The sequence below is a fragment of the Giraffa tippelskirchi genome, chromosome X (assembly GCF_054371585.1).
Source record: "Giraffa tippelskirchi isolate mGirTip1 chromosome X, T2T-mGirTip1v1.2.pri, whole genome shotgun sequence".
NCBI classification, from domain to species: Eukaryota; Metazoa; Chordata; class Mammalia; order Artiodactyla; family Giraffidae; genus Giraffa; species Giraffa tippelskirchi.
Window position 1 is genome coordinate 139,356,460 of NC_137289.1, and position 22,302 is coordinate 139,378,761.

At 45.5% G+C, this 22,302-nt stretch overlaps 1 protein-coding gene and 1 pseudogene across 2 annotated transcripts in view; both read left to right on the forward strand.

The window, feature by feature from the left end:
* RAI2 (retinoic acid induced 2) overlaps nucleotides 1–22,302 on the forward strand; it is a 482,439-nt gene that overhangs the window by 437,762 nt on the left and 22,375 nt on the right. The gene's annotated exons all lie outside the window — the stretch shown is intronic.
* LOC145536105 (protein farnesyltransferase/geranylgeranyltransferase type-1 subunit alpha pseudogene) lies at nucleotides 11,736–13,403 on the forward strand (annotated as a pseudogene). The gene has a single exon (XR_014075652.1). The product of XR_014075652.1 is annotated as a protein farnesyltransferase/geranylgeranyltransferase type-1 subunit alpha pseudogene (transcript).

The following is a 22,302-nucleotide window of genomic DNA, read 5'->3' on the forward strand; positions in this document are numbered from 1 at the left end:
AAAAAAAAAACCCAAACATCGAATTGTGCACTTTTAATGGTTGGATTGTATGGCATGTGAATTATATCTCAATAAAGCTGTTATCTTTTTAAGAATAATAAAAGAACCCCAGATAGAAATTGAGAACTGACTGTGGGTTCCAGCAAAGCCTCCTAAAATGAATAGTTACTGCCCACCTTTGATCAGCTACATCCCTGTGCCCACCACCCTTGATATGCCTGTGATACATCCTCACTTCCCTTTGAACCCCACTCAGCTGACTTTCCTGGTTTTTCTTTACGGTCAAAACTTTCCTTGGAACATCATCTGCCATGTCTCATTTCTTAGAATCTAGAATACCTTCCTCCAGGTGGTTTGTCGTGAGCAGGCCTTCCCAGTCCTGTAGTTTGGTCCTCACCATCTGTCTACCCAGGTTCAAAGTATATTTGGCCACAGGCCTCTTAATTCAGAGGAAATCACATGTAAAAGACCTGTATGTGAAAGAATCGCAGGGACTTCCCTGGTGGCTCAGTGGATCAGAATCCACCTGCCAATGCAGGGGACACAGGTTTGATCCCTGATTTGGAAAGATCCCAAATGCCGTGGAGCAACTAAACCAGTGCTCCGCAATAAGAGAAGTCACCATAGCAAGAAGCCGACGCACCACAACAAAGGATGGCTCCCGCTCGCTGCAGCTAAAGCCCGCACAAAGCAACAAAGACGTAGTGCAGCCCCAAAGAAAAGAAATGATTTTTTACAAAAGGATCAGAGAGCAGCAGCTGTGCTGGTCTGGGGTCCCCCTCTGGTCCTGCCCGCAGGGCAGAGGAAAGCTGCTAGGTGATGGGGCACCCCGCATTCCCTAGCACACCAGCCCCTTCTCCACTAAGGACTCGAGATACCGGTGTGTGTGCCTTCTACTGATTCTTCGTATGTCCCATTCAGGAGTAGGAGGGACATCGAAGCCACATATGGTCTAATAACCTCTGAACTCAGAATTGCGGGGCCAGGTTCTCCGCCGTCACTCCCTCCCCTGGAAGGGGAGCTGGATCCCAGGCCAGAGAAACAGTCAAGTCTCCCAAGGGTCCAAGTGCCATCCTCACAGAACAAAAACTCAGCCCCTGATTACAGGATGTCAGCAGGTGTCAGTCCCCAGCATGGCCACGCGATGGCATTGGAGACAACCAAAATGCCCCCGGGAATTCAGTCTTCCTGGAGGCAAGGCCAGCACTTGAAGTCAACAGCTTTTTGTCAGCAAGTGATTTTTTTTTTTCATGCAGCTTTATGATTTCAAGTGCTGCACGAATGGAAACCAGCTAACAAGGTCTTGCCTGGCAGAAGTCCTTGGGGGAACTCGTCTTAACACAGGGATAACGTTATTTGTAAAGAGGGTATCAACCCTTTGTAAGTGAATGGTGCTCCTCTGGTACTTGAGTGTGGATGTGAACAGTCTGTTTTCTTTGTGTGGCTGAGGAATGCCACTCTCAGGCAGTGGGCGAGCCAGAGAAGGGAGGGCTAATTCTTTAAGCTCCGAGACTTTACTGCAAGTGTTTTCAATGGGAATCTTTTCAAAATGCATCAAGCATCTGGCAGAGGAAGCCCCGTCTTGACTCCGTCATTGTTCTGGCCTCGGGGGCTGGCCTGGGCTGGAAGGCCCTGATGCCGTGCAGGCCCTCCGGGGGAACGGGGGCCTCTGTCTCCAACAGTGTGGCTCTTCTGTCCCCAGTGCTCCCTCCACATGGGTGCTGCTCTTCTTTTCCATTAAAAAAGCTCTTCCAGTTGTGTCCCTTCTCACAGCGTGCAGGACAGCAGGGCACGGGTGGACCGCGGGCGCTGGCCGGCTGGCTTCATCCACAAGCTGACGGACAGCATGGAACGGCCCCCACCCTCCAGGCAAGTGTCTGCTTACTGCCCGGCCGGGCCCAGCCCCAGGGGCACCTCTGGGAAGGTCTTCCCCAGCTCCTTTCCTTGCAGGCTTCTCTGAGAACAACTGTAGGGGGTGACACTGCCAGGGAAGGCTTCTCCTGATGTGATCGCTGGGGCCTCAGCTTCTGGCCTCCACAACTGTTTAGTGAACTGGAACACAGCATGCCTTCTTTACATTCCCACTGATCACTTGGTGGCGACACTGGTCCCTGCTCTGGGCTTGGCCAGGGTCGGGCCCTTCTGCTTTGGGCCTGTTCGAGATCTTAGTTCTGGACACTAGGTTTTACACACTCCACTTGCAGCCTACCTGTCCTATTTGTTTACTCTTTAGACCCTTCTCTTGTCACCATGAAGGTTAAAATCCAGCAGAGCCCACTTGAGACAGTGTAAATTTCCAAATTAATGGCCTTTTAGTGAATGTTTTACTGAAGCTCCTTCCTCCCTCCTTCCTTCCCTCTCTCTCTTCGTCCCTCCTTCTTATTTCCCTTTTTAAAAAAACTCCTAGAAGTCCTGCTCCTGTTGAATTTTACAAGTGGCAGTACTTATCCAAGGAGCTCTGGTTGCCTCTCAGGCTTCATCTTCCTGACCCTTCAGAGTCATGGGATGCTCTTAACCCTGCTCTTTCTCCTTAGCTTTCTGGGCACATCTCTCTCTGCAACCTCTTGCCTCTCTGACTTGCTCCCTCCTCAGAAGATGCTCCTAACACCCCTTTTCTTTCTCCTTCTCCCTCCATCGCAGACTCTGTCCCAGGCCCACAGCTCTCATTCCCATGCTATGGGGACCACATCCACTCTCCTAGTTGTGTCCAATACCTTTGTTGTGTTTATTCCTCCCTATCTCTAGGCCAGCCCTGACTTTTCCCTCCGTCTATCCCTTTCTCAGCATCTCCCCCCTCCCTGTCTTTCTTCAAACACCCAAGGTCCGGCCTGCCATCTTCACAGGGTGGTCACACAGGTACCTCAGATTCATCACCCCTAAAACTTAAACTCAGCTTCTCCCTGCATTGCCCCTGGCCCAGATCTCATCGCACGACCTATCCTCTGCTGCCGCCCCCATCCCTGGTTGCCCTCCATGACTCCTCCCTAGCCTTTACCTCCCACATGCCCCATCTCACTGACTTTGCCTGCTTGATGTTTTTCTAATCCGTCATTCCTTTCTTCTACACTTCCTGTCCTTCACTCAACCCACATCATCCTTTGCCTAAACTTTTGAAACGGCCTCAAAACTGGGTGGGTCTGTGCCTCTATCTTTAGCCCCTCAATCTCTCTTCTAGATTTTCACCAGAATAGTTTTGGTAAAAACATTCTGCTGCCTAAAAGTGTTTGCTCTTAGATGTACCCTCATACCCCGCAGAGGCCTCCCACACCAGGCACAAGCCTCTGTAGTTCTATCCTTGAGTACCCTGATGCTCCTTTCCCACCTTCTTACTCTGTCTAATCCTTTAAGATTTAACTCCAAACACCACCTCCTCCAGATGACTTTCCATGACTGCTCCTGTATAAGCTAAGAGCCATCTGCCAGCCCACAGTGATGTGCATGCTTCTATCATCTTGTCTGCCTAATTCCAGAGAAAGCGGGTCTCTGTCCACCCCACTACACCACAAGCTCCTCTGGGCCCAAGGTCAAGGCCCCTGCATCTCACACACCTAGCACAGTGCTTGGTATTTAGGGGACCCACAACAAAGACACACAACACAAGCACACACACAACAAATGTGTGTGGACTGAACTGAACCCACAGGGAAAGTACAGTGTGCCCTTCTTAACCAGATCAGTAGGGCATGTGGAAATCCAGACAGAATATCTGAAATCTATCATTCACTTTGCCAAAAAAAGATGTACTGATTGATTCTCTCAAATCATATGGTTCACTATGCTTCAAAACAAGGTGGAATCTTCTAGAAATATACTTAGAACATAAAGCAAGCCATAGTCAAAATCTCTTCAGAGGTGTACAAAGAAAATGTGTTGGCATTCACCTCCTCAGAGTTTGAGGATTTACTTATAAGTTACAGGCATGGACTATCAATGCATAGACTATAAAACAGTTGCAGAAATAAAAATTTTGAGAGAATGAAACAAATATAAGGAGGTTTAATATATTCTTTCCATGCCCCAATTCATCATCTTATGTACCCTACTGGGTTATAATAAAACGAGAAAATTCTAAATCTTTCTACTGAATGAACGAACCTTTCAATCCAGGCATCACTTTGGCTTAAAATGTGGAAAACACCCAAGCACAAGATGTTTCTGTAGCAGCACTAGGAACAGTTTGGGTCACTACATCTAAGCAAGGGGATGGCTGGGGACCCTGGGGGGAGTTAGAAGCACTAGCTTCAGAGCTACAGAGTCCAAATTCAGTTCCTACCTCCGCTGTCGCGTAACTGTGTGACTTTGGGCAGGGCACGTAACCTCTCTGCCCCCATTTCCTGATCTGTAAAGTGTGAGTAATACAGTATGTGCAAGCACTCGAGCTAGAACATTTGGGGCACCCAGGACAGAGTGCTCAATAAATGGGTTCCTTTTATACTTATTTACAGAGAGTAACAGAGAGCGCAGCCATCAAGGGTCATGGAAATGCCTGATTTGACAAAGCCTCTCAAGGCAACTGACATTTTTAGTTTTCCCTCTGCTCCACAGAGGTGGTTCTCTAGCCAGGCACTTTCATGCCTTCCTCCAGAATACATAAATGTCATCTCATTGTCCTTCCTCTGTGTCTCAGAGTGGGGTTGATCACTTGGCTTAAGCACGAAATGGACTAGTTAGAAAAGGAGAAAAAGAGACTCGGGCAGGGGGGGAAGATCTCAAGGGCAAGACTGGCCACAAAAGCAGTGGTTCCTGTTCTTAAGCATCACTCTGCTTTGGATTCCTCATCTGTAAAACCATGACTTGTTGCCTTTTGGGGATTGATGACAGAAGGGCCACCATTCCCTTCCTCTCCCACAGCGGATGGGCCCCCAGAGCAGGGCTGGGGCAGGATGGGGGCAGGGCACAAGGACAGGCCACATCCAGAGGCCTCCACCCAGGCCCAGGGCCCACTGAAGCCAGGGGAATGGAACCTACCCCCAGGTCAACATACAGAGCTGTACTCCCTTTTATCAACCCCTTTCTGTAAACGTCTGATGTCTCAGAGAAAACTTTCATTTGGGTTAGAAATATAACTTTGCTTTACAAGAGATAACAGAAGTTCCTGTTTTCAATGAGAGAGTTTTCTCGAGCCTTTAAGCACAGTCTAGCTGGGCAACCTCTCAGGAACCCAGACACTAGACACATTGGGGGCATCTGTAATTGAAATAACTACCCTAAAGGGTTTGTGAGGTGAGGATAGAAGAGGAAGCCCTTGCTCACCCTGTTTAAGAGCCACTGATCTCTTCATCACAGGAAGAGGAGCCTGCTCTCGGCAGCAAAGGAACTGTCAAAATGTCAGGACCAAGGCTGCTTTCTCTGAGGGCGTGCTGGGGAGAAACTACCCCACACCCCACCTCATCCCCTCCCCCCGCCCACGCCCCACCCGGTCCCGCCCCTGGGCCCCACTCCACCTGCGCCGCTGGGGGGGGGCACAGCGCCCTCTGCCGGCAGCCAAGGCAACAACACGGGACCTCGGTGCATAGTGGCCCTGACACAGGCACCTTGCTAGTGACCCAGGTCCTCTGAAGGAAGCTGGTCTGGGGGCATCTCAGGACATCCTTGGGAAGGATCCAGACTGAAAATTCTCGAGGGCCCAGGTTTTCAGGAAGGAGCCTGCTCACTCTTTAGTGACAGAAAACTCTTCCGGCAAAGCCAGGGAGAGAGACTGGAGGACCCAGACCTTTCTAGCGCCCCCTACAGGCGACAATACCAGCTGAGGGCACCGCCCGCTGCACAATGCGTGAAGCCGAAGACCTCAACATTTGCCAAGGTGAGGAAAATAGGAGCTGGGAAAGGTTGGCGGGGCTCTTGGGAGGCAACAGAGAGGGGGGTGGAAAGCAGGGTCCCCAAGGGAGCTGGAGGAGCAAGCTGGGGAGCACAGGGCCCAGCTCCAGCCACTGCTCCCAGGGCCAGGCAGCCGAGGCATTGCTCACTGTCTTCACTCATGTACCCAACCCAGGCTGTGCCCACCAACACCAGGGGGGCTGTAACAGCTCCTGGGGGGCATGGCTCTGCCCTCCATGCAGTGCTGGCACTGGCTCCTTGCCCAGCTTCTGTTCCCTTTGTAAAGATAGGAAAAGTTGGTTCTCTATGTCTGCCTCTCTATTCCTGCCTGCACCTAGGCTCATCAATACCATTTTTCTAGATTCCATATATATATGTGTGTGTTAATCTACTTGTTTTTCTGACTTACTTCACTCTGTATGACAGCCTCTAGGTACATCCACATCTCTGCAAATGGCGCAATGATGTTCCTTTTTCTGACTAGGTAATACTCCACTGTATATATGTACCCCATTTTCTTTACCGTTCATCTATTGATGGACGTCTAGGTTGCTTCCATGTTCAGGCTATTGTAAATAGTGCTGTAATGAACACTGAGGTACATGTGTCTTTTTGAATTGTGGTTTTCTCAGGGTATATGACCAGGAGTGGGATTGCTGGGTCACATGGTAGTTCTATTTTTAGTTTCTTAAGGAACTTCAGTAGTGTTCTGCATAGTGGCTGTATCAATTTACATTCCCACCAATAGTACAGGAGGGTTCCCTTTTCTCCATACTCTCTCCAGCATTCATTGTTTGCAGATTCTTTGATGATGGTCATTCTGACTGATGTGAGATGCTACCTCATTATAGTTTTGATTTGCATTTCTCTAATAATGAGTAATGTTCAGCATCTTTTCATGTGTTTATTAGCCATCTGTATGTCTTCTTTGGAGAAATGTCTGTTTAGGTCTTTTGCCCATTTTTGATGGGTTGTTTGTTTTTTTCTTTTGATATTGAGCTGCTTGTATATTTTGGAGATTAATCCTTTGTCAGTTGCTTCATTTGCAAATATTTTCTCCCATCATGAGGGTTATCTTTTCACCTTATCGGTTTCCTTTGGGAAGGAGAGGGTGAGACAAATTGAGAGAGTAGCACTGACATATACACACGACCACGTGTAAAACAGCTAGCTAGTGGGAAGCTGTTGTGTAACACAGGGAGCTCAGCTCTGTGATGACATAGACGGTGGGATAGGGGAGACGGAGGCTCAAGAAGGAGGGGACATATGTATACTTATAGCTGATTCATGCTGTTGCACAGCAGAAACCAACACAACAGTGTAAAGCAATTATCCTCCAATTAAAAAATAAATAAATAAAAGTAAAGACAGGAAAAGGCCCAGGAGAGGCACAGAACATAGCGTACATCCGAGCTGTGAAACTGGATCCCATTGGCTCATTAAGGCTGAAATGGGGATGGAGTGTGTGAGAGAGACTGGGGGGAAGATGGGGTTATGCCAGGGGCTGAGAACAGAAAAGACACTCCAGAGAGGACATGGAGGGAAATAAATCCAACTCCTCTCCACTGCTGTGTGACCTACACTTTGTAGATGGCACTGGGCGAGTTAAGTGGGACACCAGCTTGTCTGCCTCCCCGGCCGAGCCTGGGCCTGGGCCCCTGGTGGCTCCAGGGAGCACCCTCTCCCCCCCAGGTGGTGGCCACCCAAAGACACAGGACTCGGGGCCTCTCCTCACCTGCCTTCTTTGTGGTGGTGACGCGAGTCCCACGTGGCTTCCTGGCCACGGTGTGTGGCTCCTGGGCGCCTGGGTGAGGTGGGGAGATCCGTCTGCACCCCATCACCCTTTTGCGCTGGGAAGCGGCCCCAGCATACGTGACCCTCCCGTCAGGCCCAGAACTTTCTTTTCCTGAGCCTGGAACCCACATCACCAGCGGTCAAAGCTTCTGGGTGCCTTTCTGGCTTCTTCCCCGGCCTGAAAGCTCTTCTGAGACCCCTGCCAAAATCTGGGCCTCTCATACCTCAGCGATCCTGGAAAGGAACTGCTAATGTCACTTGAAAGAGAAAGGTGGTTGTGCTGGACTGTTTGCGGGCAGTGCTGAACCCAGCAAACAACTCGGGCGTCTCTCAGAGGGACGCCTCCTCCTCTGAGAAGAGCTCAGAAAAAGGTACAATGAAACCGCTGGAGTCACCCCCAAGGACATAACGTGGACGGGGGTGCCTCGGAGGCTCTGTGCACTGCGGACGATCTATGGGTTTTGTTTGCTGAGACTCCCCGCCCCGAGACTCCCCTCCCCCACTGGCTGTCAGGATGATCCGTCCACAATGTAGGTCTGCTAGTGTGACCCCTGCCCCATTTATAATCTTTTAATTCCCACCTACAGTTCTTGAGATTCATGTGAAACTGACATATGAGCCCTCCCATTCCAAGTTCATAATGACACCCCAACACCCATTCCTATTTCAGTTTCTCTCAATACTTTGTGGTTTCCCCCAATGCCTGAAGATGTCCTAGCCTGGCAATGACCTAGAATGCAGGGGAGCTTGTCCTTTAAGTGTGGCTCAAAGTGCTTCAGTGGTCAGCTGAGCTTGTGTGAGGATGATGGATTTGAACCTGAACCAGGGTGAGCAGAGGGGATGCTCCCAGGCAGAGCCTGATTCTTAGAAATGTGGGATCAGCTCTACTTCACAGAGAAATAAAGGGTCAGTTAAGATCCCAAGTTCCTGGGCCAAAGAGCTAACTACGATCTTAACATTGGTGGTACATAGGTCCAGTGAGACCTGCAAGCACATTTTGTTTGGCCTTATATTTTCATATACTTAAGCCTACATTTTAAAATCGGGAGATTTCACATTAAACTCTGCTTTTCCACTTGCTTTGGAAAAACTGGAAGAACTGTAACATAAGACTCAGAACCTTGCATGGCAACAGTTGGGCTCCAGTCAGACACAGCTCCTTCCAGTCACCTGTGCACACCTATGCACTCCACCCAACCAGCTTCTCCCAGTTAGGCCACCAGCCTGGTCCAGCCCCAAAGCATGTCTGCAATCATTTTAGCTTGAAAAAAATCCTTAAAGCCTTGTGGTGGAAGCCATGTTGTATCTTCACGGAATCTTCTATTTTCTTCCTACTTTTCTTGTTAAAACCACTCTAACTAACTCTCTTGCACTTAAGCAGGGCTGTGTAACTAGTTCTACTAGTGGGTTCCAAGTAGAAGTGCCACATGTCAGCTCTGGGCAACAAAAAGATTCTTGGAGGCCATGGGCGGAATCACAAAAGAAGCGGTAGCTCTTGGGACTTCCCTGGCTTACACTCTGCGCTTCTGATGCAGGGGGTGTGGGTTCCACATGCTGCATGGCAAGGCCAAAAAAAAAAAAGAAAAACAAAAGATGTAGCTCTGGAAAATCAGACTTTTCCTGGGAGAAAAGCAAAACCACTGAGATTTCAGGGTTTGTTTGTTAAGAGACAAAGCATAGTTTATCCTGACTGATGTAAGCGTAGTGACCAAAATCACATCTTATTAATCAGGCAGTTTACTTATTACATAATAATAAAGCTTAAAATCCTTTGCACTCTGGTCATGAGTGTATCCACTTAACAGGTACTATAAACACTGGCAATATCTGGAATGGAACTCAATGCTGAGCACTGCTGTTCCCCATCCTGGTCAGGTTCTGTTCTTAGTCCCCTGATGGTGAGGGGCGGGGGGAGGTACATCACTGACTAACTCAAGCATTTCAGGAAGGGATTATATCAGGATGCTCTTTTTCTGACCAGAGTCATTCCTTACATTCCTGTACTTCTTCTAATAGCAATGTTGCTATTGATTTTGCCAGCATCCATGCTAACTTCTGTAATTTTTATACAAAAATTAATAAAGCCAGGTGCACCATTGGAAACCAGTAAGCATCACTTAATGAACACCTCTAAATGGTGATACTTCTATGGTGATTGTCCATTTTACATCAATTTTCCATATAGAAATGAGATATATACTCACGTATGGGAAAAGCAAGCAACGACAGACTGTTTTTTAAGGGAAGAAAAGGAAAAGAAGAAATCAATCTACATGGACATACATAACTTTTCCGTTAAACATATGCTGTAACTCCTTCTTCCTGGGAGTTGACCTCATTCAGTCACAAACAAACATGGAAAGACAAGTGAAAATAAGACCCAAGCACTCATCAGAGAGATCTAAAAATAACTACTGGAGCAGGTTGCACATATCAAATATTGCATGCACCACGAAGAAACTTTGCATATTTTCCTTTTAAAGAAAGAGCAGTCACTCCTTCAGAATCTCACTGGGACTTTGGACAAAGATTTTCACAATTCAGATTTGAGAGATCAGGACTTTAAGCAGAATACTGCATGAGTGTAGGATCATAGAAGGGAATAGTTAATTTTTTAATAACCTTTTGATTTAAAACAGTTTTTTTCCCTTTTTGGGCCATGTTGTGTGACATGTGGGATCTTAGTTCCTAGATCAGGGATCAAACCCATGCCCCTGCCATTGAGAGCTCAGACTCTTAACCACTGGACCCCCAAGGAAGTCCCTAGAACCATTTTAATTTACAGAAGAGTTGCTAAGATAGTAGAGAGAGAACCCACACCCATTTCCCCTCATTGTTAATATCTTACATTATGGTACATTTGCCACAACTAATGAATCAATATTGGTATGTTATTATTAACTAAAGCCTACACTGTATTCACATTTCATCACTTTTCACCTTTTTCTGTTCCAGGATCCCATAGTATGTTTACTCATCCTTTCTCCTTGGGCTCTTCTAGAGTGTGATCGTTTCTCAGACTTTGCTTGTTTTTGATCAGCTTGGCAGTTTGGAGGAGGGACTGGTCAGGTATTTTGCAGAATGTTCCCCAATTGGGATTTGTTTGATGATTTTCCTCATGATGAAACTGGGCTCATGGATTTGGGGGAGGAAAACCACAGAGATAAGGGGCCATTCTCATCCTGTCATATCAAGGGTACATATTATGAACAGAAGTTCTCACTGTTGATGTTGACCTTGATCACCTGGCTGAGGGTGTTTGCCAGGCCTCTTCCCCGGACAGTTCCTCTTTTCCACCTTTCCATACTGTCCTCTTTGGAAGGAAGCACATACTTCTCGGCACAGCACACATTTAAGGAATGGGGAGTAACGCTCCACCTCCTTGGGGGTGTCCACATAATTTGGGATTCTTTTGCACAGATTTGTCTGCCTTCTCCTGTTTCTTTATGTAGTCAATCGCTGACAGCAGTATGGACTGAGGGATATTTGTTATCCTTTGGGTTATGATCCAATACTCCTTTGTTTTGCTGCTCAAACCATTCCAGACTTGGCCACAGGAAGCTCTCTCAGGTGGCTCCTATGTCCCTTTGATAGACCTCATCACTGTACTTTTTGGGAGGACATCCTTCTGACACTGCAAGATACTCCAGAGTCAACTCAGATATTCCCTGTCCCAGTCCTAGGATCGGTCCTTTCTCCAAGGAGCCCTGGTTCCTCTCAGTACAGAATGCTGTTGCTGCTGCTGCTAAGTCGCTTCAGTCGTGTCCGACTCTGTGCGACGCCATAGACAGCAGCCCACCAGGCTCCCCCGTCCCTGGGATTCTCCGGGCAAGAACACTGGAGTGGGTTGCCATTTCCTTCTCCAATGCATGAAAGGGAAAAGTGAAAGTGAAGTCGCTCAGTCGTGTCCGACTCTTAGCGACCCCATGGACTGTAGCCTACCAGGCTCCTCCGTCCATGGGATTTTCCAGGCAAGAGTACTGGAGTGGGGTGCCATTGCCTTCTCCGCAGAATGCTCTTAGAAATGAATAATCTTTAAAATGTCATAAGGGTATGGTACTTTTTAAAAGTTTATCTCTTTGGGCTGGGGGCGGGTTCGTGGGCGGGGCCTCCGCCGCCTCCTCAGCCCGGGGCAGAGCAGTGATGGCGGCCGCCGGCGAAGTCGGGGAGGCCGCGCAGGGCGGGGAGCCAGGTCAGCCGGAGCCACCGCCGCCGCCCCAGCCGCATCCTCCTCCTCCGCCTCCCCAGCCGCCGTAGGAAGAGGCGGCGGCAGCGGCGGCGTCCCCTATGGACGACGGGTTCCTGAGCCTGGACTCGCCCACCTATGTCCTGTACAGGGACAGAGCAGAATGGGCTGATATAGATCCAGTGCCGCAGAATAATGGCCCCAATCCAGTGGTCCAGATCATTTATAGTGAGAAATTTCAGGACGTCTATGATTATTTCCGGGCTGTCCTGCCGCGCGACGGGAGAAGTGAGCGGGCTTTTAAATTAACCAGAGATGCTATTGAGTTAAAGGCAGCCAATTACACAGTGTGGCATTTCCGGAGAGTTCTCTTAAAGTCACTTCAGAAGGATCTACATGAGGAAATAAACTACATCTCGGCAATAATTGAGGAGCAGCCCAAAAACTATCAAGTTTGGCATCATAGGCGAGTGCTGGTGGAATGGCTGAGAGACCCATCACAGGAGCTTGAGTTGATTGCAGATATTCTTACTCAGGATGCAAAGAACTACCATGCCTGGCAACACCGACAGTGGGTTATTCAGGAATTTAAACTTTGGGATAATGAGCTGCAGTATGTAGACCAACTTCTCAAAGAGGATGTGAGAAATAACTCTGTCTGGAACCAAAGATACTTCATAATTTCTAACACTACGGGCTACAATGATCGTGCTATATCGGAGAGAGAAGTCCAGTACACTCTGGAAATGATCAAACTAGTCCCACATAATGAAAGTGCGTGGAATTATTTGAAAGGGATTTTGCAGGATCGTGGTCTTTCCAAATATCCCAATCTGTTAAATCAATTACTTGACTTATAACCAAGTCACAGCTCTCCCTACCTAATTGCCTTTCTCGTGGATATCTATGAAGACATGCTAGAAAACCAATGTGACAACAAGGAGGACATTCTTAATAAAGCATTAGAGTTATGTGAAATCCTAGCTAAAGAAAAGGACACTATAAGAAAGGAATATTGGAGATATATTGGAAGATCCCTTCAAAGCAAACACAGCACAGAAAGTGACCCACCTACTAACGTACAGCAATAACACCATCTCGACGAACTTGATGGGATGCTTTTATTTTTTTAAGAGACTCTAATGAAGGAGTTAAAAACTGGAGCGATCATTCCCTTCGCCTGTGGTGTAAAACATACAATGCACAGGTACTGCTTTTTAACATGAACTGAGTGTGATGCTCCTTGGGTGCTGCTGCTATTCAGATTAGTTCCAAGTAACTTGATTTTTTTTTAAGCAGAGAATTTGGGGGAGGGAGAGGAAACAGAAAGTCCCATAAAGGAACTTTTGTAGTCTTATCAACATTTACTCTAACCCCTTAGCCTCAGCTCCTCCCGAAATGGTTTGTGTGTCAGGATTTGCAGTGTTAATGTTTGCAGGTATGTAAATGATATAAGTAACTTACCTTCCAGTTCAGAAAGCAGGGAATGCAGTTGTTAGATCAGAGCTGCTCTGCCACACTCACATCGTGCTCTCACTGTACCCAACTAATGCCAAAAGAATGGTTTTGTAATAAAATTACAGATGTATCCTAAAAAAAAAAAAAAGTTTATCTTTTAGATATACATGTGTGTGAAAGTTGCTCAGTCATGTCCAACTCTTTGCGACCCCATGGACTATACAGTCCGTGGAATTCTCAGGTCAGAATACTGGAGTGGGTAGCCTTCCCTTCCCCAGGGGATCTTCCCAACCCAGGGTTCAAACTCAGGTCTCCCACATTGCAGGTGGATTCTTTACCAGCTGAGCCACAAAATGACCTATTAGATTTGCTTCAAAAGAACATGGAAATGGGAGATGTGAATGGGAGTATGGATGAAACAGGATAGGTTATGAGCTGATAAATATTGGAGCTGAGTGGTGTCCCTTCACTACTCCTATGTTCACATGTACTTGAAATGTACCCTAATACAGCTGTTTTTTTTAAACAAAGGAGTAAACTTGACAGGGTTAATATTTGCACATTGAATCAGGTATTTTATAGGAGCTATCAACAGCAAGCACAACTTTGACTTTCTATATTTATATTTTTAAATGCTAATTCCTAGCATGAAATAGTTCAGTTCAGTTCAGTTCAGTCGCTCAGTTGTGTCTGACTCTTTGCAACCCCATGAATCACAACATGCCAGGCCTCTCTGTCCATCACCAACTCCCTGAGTCTACCCAAACTCATGTCCATCGAGTTGGTGATGCCATCCAGCCATCTCATCCTCTGTCGTCCCCTTCTCCTCCTGCCCCCAATCCTTCCCAGCATCAGGGTCCTTTCCAATGAGTCAATTCCCCGCATGAGGTGGCCAAAGTATTGGAGTTTCAGCTTCAACATCAGTCCTTCCAATGAACACCCAGGACTGATCTCCTTTAGGATGGATTGGTTGGATCTCCTTGCAGTCCAAGGGACTCTCAAGAGTCTTCTCCAACACCACAGTTCAAAAGCATCAATTCTTCGGCACTCAGCTTTCTTCACAGTCCAACTCTCACATCCATACATGACTACTGGAAAAACCATAGCCTTGACTAGATGGACCTTTGTTGGCAAAGTAATGTCTCTGCTTTCTAATATGCTATCTAGATTGGTCATAACTTTCCTTCCAAGGAGTAAGCGTCTTTTAATTTCATGGCTGCAATCACCATCTGCAGTGATTTTGGAGCCCAAAAAAATAAAGTCTGACACTGTTGACACTGTTTCCCCATCTATTTCCCATGAAGTGATGGGGCCAGATGCCATGATCTTAGTTTTCTGAACGTTGAGCTTTAAGCCAACTTTTTCACTCTCCTCTTTCACTTTCATCAAGAGGCTTTTTAGTTCCTCTTCACTTTCTGCCATAAGGGTGGTGTAATCTGCATATCTGAGGTTATTGATATTTCTCCCGGCAATCTTGATTCCAGCTTGTGCTTCTTCCAGCCCAGTGTTTCTCATGATGTACTCTGCATATAAGTTAAATAAGCAGGGTGACAACATACAGCCTTGACATACTCCTTTTCCCATTTGGAACCAGTCTGTTGTTCCATGTCCAGTTCTAACTGTTGCTTCCTGACCTGCATACAGGTTTCTCAAGAGGCAGGTCAGGTGGTCTGGTATTCCCATCTCTTGAAGAATTTTCCACAGTTTATTGTGATCCACACAGTTAAAGGCTTTGGCATAATCAATAAAACAGAAATAGATGTTTTTCTGGAACTCTCTTGCTTTTTTGATGATCTAGAGGATGTTGGCAATTTGATCTCTGGTTCCTCTGCCTTTCCTAAAACCAGCTTGAACATCTGGAATTTCACAGTTCACATACTGTTGAAACCTGGCTTGGAGAATTTTGAGCATTACTTTACTAGCATGTGAGATGAGTGCAACTGTGCGGTAGTTTGAGCATTCTTTGGCACTACCTTTCTTTGGGATTGGAATGAAAACTGACCTTTTCCAGTCCTGGGGCCACTGCTGAGTTTTCCAAATTTGCTGGCATGTTGAGTGCTGCACTTTCACAGCATCATCTTTGAGGATTTGAAATAGCTCAACTGGAATTCCATCACCTCTGCTAGCTTTGTTCGTAATGATACTTCTTAAGGCCCACTTGACTTCACATTCCAGGATGTCTGGCTCTAGGTGAGTGATCACACCATCATGGTTATCTGGGTCATAAAGACCTTTTTTGTACAGTTCTTCTGTGTATTCTTGCCACCTCTCCTTAATCTCTTCTGCTTCTGTTAGGTCCATACCGTTTCTGTCCGTTATTGTGCCCATCTTTGCATGAAATGTTCCCTTGGTATCTCTAATTTTCTTCAAGAGATCTCTAGTCTTTCCAATTCTATTGTTTTCATCTATTTCTTTGTATTGACCGCTGAGAAGGCTTTCTTATCTCTCCTTGCTATTCTTTGGAACTCTGCATTCAGATGGGAATATCTTTCCTTTTCTCCTTTGCTTTTCGCTTCTCTTCTTTTCACAGCTATTTGTAAGGCCTCCTCAGACAGCCATTTTGCTTTTTTGCATTTCTTTTCCATGGGGATGGTCTTGATCCCTGTCCCCTGTAAAATGTCACGAACCTCCGTCCATAGTTCATCAGGCACTCTGTCTATCAGGTCTAGTCCCTTAAATCTATTTCTCACTTCCATCCTAAATAGCATAGAAAAATATTAGCCAGGCTCAATAAAAATGGCACCTCCAGCAACTGGTTTGCAGACATAGAAGTTGTCAGTAGGACATGGGACAGCTTTGTTAAACTTGTTTTAAGTGTTTACAGCTCATAGTTACATCTTTAAATCCTAAACACGCACACATATACACACTTGGTTTGTGTCTATGATAAATTGTTCAGTATATTCATAAAGATTAGGGATTATTTTTTTAAATTCTACAAGACCAAAATCTCTGGGCCTGTCTTTGCCTGGAGAGTCCTCTGGATCAGCCATCTCCCACTACCGTTCAAACGTATCTGAGCTGCTCCATGGTGGTAGCAGTGAGCCACACTGCATTAATGAAGTATAAGCATCAGTAAAAATTGTTTTATTGTAACCTGGGAGATGTACTGGAAAGAGCCATGATTTTTAAGAAAATTTGCTTCTGTGTTCTTTCTTTTTTTATTTAACCAACATCCAAGTACCTATTATGTGGAAACAATATGCTAAATCCTCGGAATACAATAATAAATAAGTGTGTAAGCCCTGGAAGTGCTTACAGGAAAGAAATTTAGCATTTTTGAAGTGTCATCTGGCAGCAAAACTCGGGAAATAACAGATTGGGGGGCCCAGACAAGAGAGAGTTGGGAGAGGCAGGATATGGGGGATCAGATGACCTCAGGGATACAGGCGGCAATGAGGAGCTGAGGACAACACTGGCAGTCACTGTCAGGTGCCCGGATGCAGCAGTGGGCGAGGTGCTGTTCACAGCGCAGGGACTGGAGAGGGGCACGTCTGCAAGGGAAAATGGGGGAAGATTCTGGTGTGATGAGGAGATGCCTGTGGACTTGCTGGTAGAGACATCAGTAGACAGGAACATACCCGGGCCTAGAACTCCAGGACAAAGTTCAGGAAAGAAGCTGTGACTAGAAAGGTAGGGGTGCTTATTTTTCTTGTTACCATTTGAGAAGTATTTCATTAAGATCTAAATTTTACGCTCCAGCCCGTAGCCTGTACTAACTTTGTTACCTGTATTTCATAGTCTTCTATGTAGCTTAGTGTGTGCTCATTTGGGGAAAGCTCCATGGATTCTTGTTAACAGTGAATCCTCTTTTTAAATCTAATGCCTATAGATAATGCCTTTTTAGTTATACCAGTATCTCCCCTTTAATTTTGTCTTTTAATTTTATTTCAGTCAAAAACTGAAAGACACAATAAAGTCTTTTTTTTCCTATTGCAATTCTATTAAATTATGCATATGGTCTTTCTGGTTTTGCTTTTTACTGTTGATTTTGTGTAATTGGTTATACACAAGTTAATAATCTGTCATCCCTGTACTTGAACCTCTTACCAACATAAGGACTTCTGATGCATTGATTGCTTTTTGCTTGTAATTCTACCTTGCAGGGATTAGTATTATCTTTGTGGCCTACTTTTTGTTTATTTGCAGATCAGTTTCTGTCCAGCCCTTTATTTTTTAGTGTCTAAAGCAAAGGACACGGTAGGTAAAACCACATAATTGTTAAGATCCATCCTTGAATCTTTTTAATATGGGCGTGTGTTTAATCTATTTATACATAATATTAAATTAAGTTGGTTTCCTGACACATGCTATGCTTTTTTCTTAAGGTTTTGCTGTTTCTGCCTCCCACTAAATGGCACTGTGTTATTTCCTTTTATCTTCCACAGTGATGTAAACATGATATGGCCTGTGATTTTGTAATTAAACAATAATTATAAAAGCCATACACTACAGACAAATCAGAAAGTAAAGATAAGCAAAATGAAAAGAAACATACTCAGAATCCTACCTACCCATAGATGCCCCCCTGTAAACATGTTTGTATTTCTCTTCCCAAATGTCTTCCAAGCAAATAAGCACATCTGTATACAAACACACACTGGAATCTTCTAGAGATGTCATGCTTCTCATGGCTACTTCACCTTTGCCTCCTTTTGTTCACTCATCAATTACCCAAATACATGTGTTTTTTTGGGTTTCCCTGGTGGCTCAGTGGTAAAGAATCTGCCTGCAATGCAGGAGACCCAGGTTTGATCCCTGGGTCAGGAAGATCCCCTGGAGGAGGGCAGGGCAACCCACTCCAGTTCTCTTGCCTGGAGAGTCCCATGGACAGAGGAGCCTGGTGGGTTGCAGTCTATAGCATTGCACAGAGTCAGACACAACAGAAGTGACTAAGCAGCAGCAGCAGCAGCAGCAGCAGCAGGGTTTTCTAATGCTGTCCTCCCAGACAGACAGGAAGCAGTCTAAGGTCAGGGATCTCACCTATTTTGTTTATTCTTAAGTGCCAAGCTGCGTGCTAATCATTTAGTGCCTTTCTGGGGGCACTTTCTCCTAACTCCAGTTTTAAAAACACATTAAAAAACACACACAAACTTTCCCAACATTTGCTCCTAGCAGGCTTCTTCTCAGCTCAGATTCCACGTACTGTGCCGTATCTGTGACCCATAGCAGGCACGCACCGTAGCTCCATGGGTAGCATAGTCTCCTCAGCTTCTTTCCCAGTGGTTTGCTGGGTGGGGGGTTAGAATTGATATCACTGAAGGAAAAAGCAAGAGGTAGAGCTTGGCCAAGCCATGAATGACCATACTTCACGGGGAGTGGGGTATATTGGCAAAATTAAACCCCGAGGGGCTTTTTCTAGTGTATGTGAGAGACTTGCTTGTATTTATAAGTGTTCTGAGACTGATCCAGGGAATGGGGAGGGCCAAGGTAGGGGGGTTTCCCTGGTGGCTCAGATGGTAAAGAATCTGCCTGCAATGCCAGAGACCCTGGTTCGATCCCTGGGTCGGGAAGATCCCCTGGAGGAGGGAATGGCAACTCACTCCAGTATTCTTGCCTGGAGAATTCCATGGACAGAGGAGCCTGGCAGGCTACAGTCCATAGGGTCACAGAGAGTCAGACACAACTAAGTGACTAACAGACACACACACACACACACACACACACACACACACACACACACACACCAGGGTAGGGAGGATGCACAAACCTTGGTGGACAGTTTGCTTCCTCTCTCTCACAATTTGATATTTCCCATTTTCTCCAGGAATTGAACCTTTTTAGACAAAAGGATTCATTTTCTTTCCCCCTATATCTTAAGGTTTTCCCCTCAGTGCTGACAGCACCCCTAAAGCCAGAGAAGGTGGCCCCATAATACCCGAGTTGCCTCTAAGCACACCAGGGAGAGTGGGCAAGCTTGGCCTGAGGACATACTCGTGGTGGAGAGCTGCTTTCAGGGTTCAAGTTCACCAAGCTGTTGGACAAAACAGGGAAAACATCAGGAGTCCTCAACCTTGGAGGGCTTATAAATATAAGCAAGTCCCAGCATCACACTGTAAAAACCACCCCAGAAACTTAAAACGACTTCATTTACTCAGCCAACTGTGACTACAGTTCCTTATGTAGTTTGAAAACACAGCACTTTTCCTCTCATAATCACTGTTCCTAGTCGTGATGTTTAATTTCTAATATTATTACAGAAGGGCATGGCCGTTTCATGCTTAGAGAGAGTCTGTATGGTCAGGCCACCCAAAATGGCTGTTGTCTTGCTCTCTGTACATCCCCTGCTTGGGCAGTGCCTGCTCCATCTGATCTTTAGGTCAAACATCTCCACCTGATAGCTTATCAAAGGGGAGATGAGGGACATGCCCCTCAGCTGGTTTCCATGGTAACTGATGAGCCAACCTGATGTCAGTTTCGGCTGTAACCCAGACCCTCCCTCTCTCCGGAGGAGCGTAGCATAGCCTGCTGCCATGTTCTGCCCACTGTCTGTCGCTGCACACGCAGGTTGTTGTTCCAGGACCTTGCTTCAGACAGGTAGGCTCCCCCAGCCATTAAACCGTGTCTCCGTCGCCGACTCTGGGCCTTTTCTTTGGTCTTAAAACTGGGCAAGTGCAGGCCTTGTAGGCCTGTGGGGTGCAGCACAATTGGTAGAGCCGCCAGGAGACCAAGCAAATGCCGATGAGTGCCGAGATGTTGGGAAATAAGGATGGGGGAACGGAAAGTTGCTAGGCGTCACCGAGCTTGTGGGGCCTGAAAATTTCAGGGGTGATTCTGAAAGTTACGGAGTGTCACTTAGCTTGTGGGGCCTGAAAGTTCCAGATGGTAAAGAAGCTGCTTGCAATCTGCCTGATAGTTGCAGGGGAAATCCTGGGGTGGCCGTTCACTAGCATGTGGGACTCTGGGGCGGCTGTCCTTGATGAATGTGAGGCCAAGAGAGTAGTGAGGACTCATAGACACCCCAAGGCCACAGCGGAGATATTGGCATCATTATGATGGGAAAACGAAGTGGCTACAGCTGTGCGCTGGCAGGTGCCCACAGCTTTATATTGGGAAAGGCCACGGAGGCTGAGCTAATAGATGAGGTGAAGGTTAACTTGAATGCCAATTCTTATTCCTCTGAAAGTGAGGCACATGCATGTGAATGAGTAATATATATTATTGTATATTACTTTTATTTGCTTATACTGAATTGGCTTTTTAGAAACTGAAAAAAAAAATCCCTGAAAGTGTCCAAGATGGGATTCTTTTGACATTCTAAGACTGGTTTTTCCATATGCCCTCAGAGGAAGTTAGCTTTCTAGAAAGAATTGGTGTTTCTCTTCCTGTGACTTTGCAATATATGTGATCTACCTGGGCTCTCTGGAACTGTAATCATCTGTGATCCCAGAGTGAAGAGAAAAAAAGAGGACTTTTAATTTTAAGAGTTATTTTTATCTTTTATTGTTTTAATTGATGTATAGTTGATTTACAATGTATTAGTTTCAGGTGTATAGCAAACTGATTGAGGTATTCATCTATTCTTTTTCAGGTTCTTTTTCATTAGTTTATTTACACGATATTGAATATAGTTCCTTGTGCTATACAGTAAGACCTTGTTGTTCATCTGCTTTATATATAGTAGCTTGGGTCTGTTAATCTCAAACTCCTAATATATCCTACCTCCCCTTTCACCTTTGGTTACTATAAATTTGTTTTCTATGTCTGAGAATCTCTTTGTTTTATAAATAAGTTCACTTGTATCATTTTTATGGATTCCACTTAAAAGTGATATCATATGAAATTTGTCTTTCTCTGACTTATTTCACCTAGTATGATGATCACTAGGTCCATTTATATTGCTGCAGGTGGCATTATTTCACTCAAAAAGGTCTTATTACATTTTAGCAGGAAAACTGAGATCTCTTTCTCTATATAGATAAATGTATGCCTATGCGTACCTTTTAAAGTGTCTCCAAATGGCATTGCCAAGATGGGTTCATGGATGAACTGTTTAATTGGTTTAAAAGAAATTTAACGTTTGTTTAAATTCTCAGAAATATAAAAGACTGGCTTGAATAAATTTCAGGTTCATGTGGCCTGAGAAATACTCAGTAGTTACTGAATATCTAGTATTGAAGCTAGCTAGCTTAAGCTTGTTAGTGTGATTAACATAGGCATGTCTTTAGAGTCATCAGTTGGTATACTTGTTTAAAAATAATTTTATTTGGCTGTGCTGGGTTTTTGTTGCTGCTCAAGCTTTTCTCTGGTTGTGGCAAACGAGCTTCTTATTGCTGTGGCTTCTCTTGTTGCGGAGCACAGGCTCTAGAATGTTAGGGCTTCAGTAGCTGCAGTATGTGGGCTCAGAGATCGTGGCTCACACGCTCCAGAGCGCTGGTTCAATAGTTGTGGCCCATGGGCTTAGCTGCCCCATGGCATGTGAAATCTTCCCAGACCAGGGATCAAACCCATGTCTCCTGCATTGGCAGGTGAATTCTTTACCACTGAGCCAACAGAGAAGCCCATCAGTGTTATACTTAACACTTCTGTTGTACCTAAGTTTACTAGAGAGCAAAGAACACCTTATTATATCTGTTGAAAATTTTTCAGCAAGGAAAAGAACAATATGATGAAAGTTTAAGTAAACATAAGTGAGATAAAACTTTTATGTAAATGCTATAGTAATAAATATGTTTTGGGAATGAGAGAGTTAATTCTTAGGTAGGTTGATAAGGAGTCTGGGGCCCTCCAGGAGAAAGGGGTCCGGGAATCTTGAGAAGGAGAAAAAGGACAAACTTTTTCTTAAACTCTGAGTTGTTATGACAACAATCTTGAAGACTAACTTTAAGCCCAGAGCTGATGATTACACAGAAAACAACTTATCTTGCTTAATGTTTTTCTTTAAACTCTGAACTAATGATTATATAACAACAGTGTATCTTGCTCAAGGACATGTTTCTCCTTCTTAACAGAAACCTTCTGACTAATCTTATGTGGGAGTGGGTCTGGTAAGACCTTTCTGTAGTTAGTTCTAATGTTGTTAACTTAAGATGTATGTTGTAGGAGTG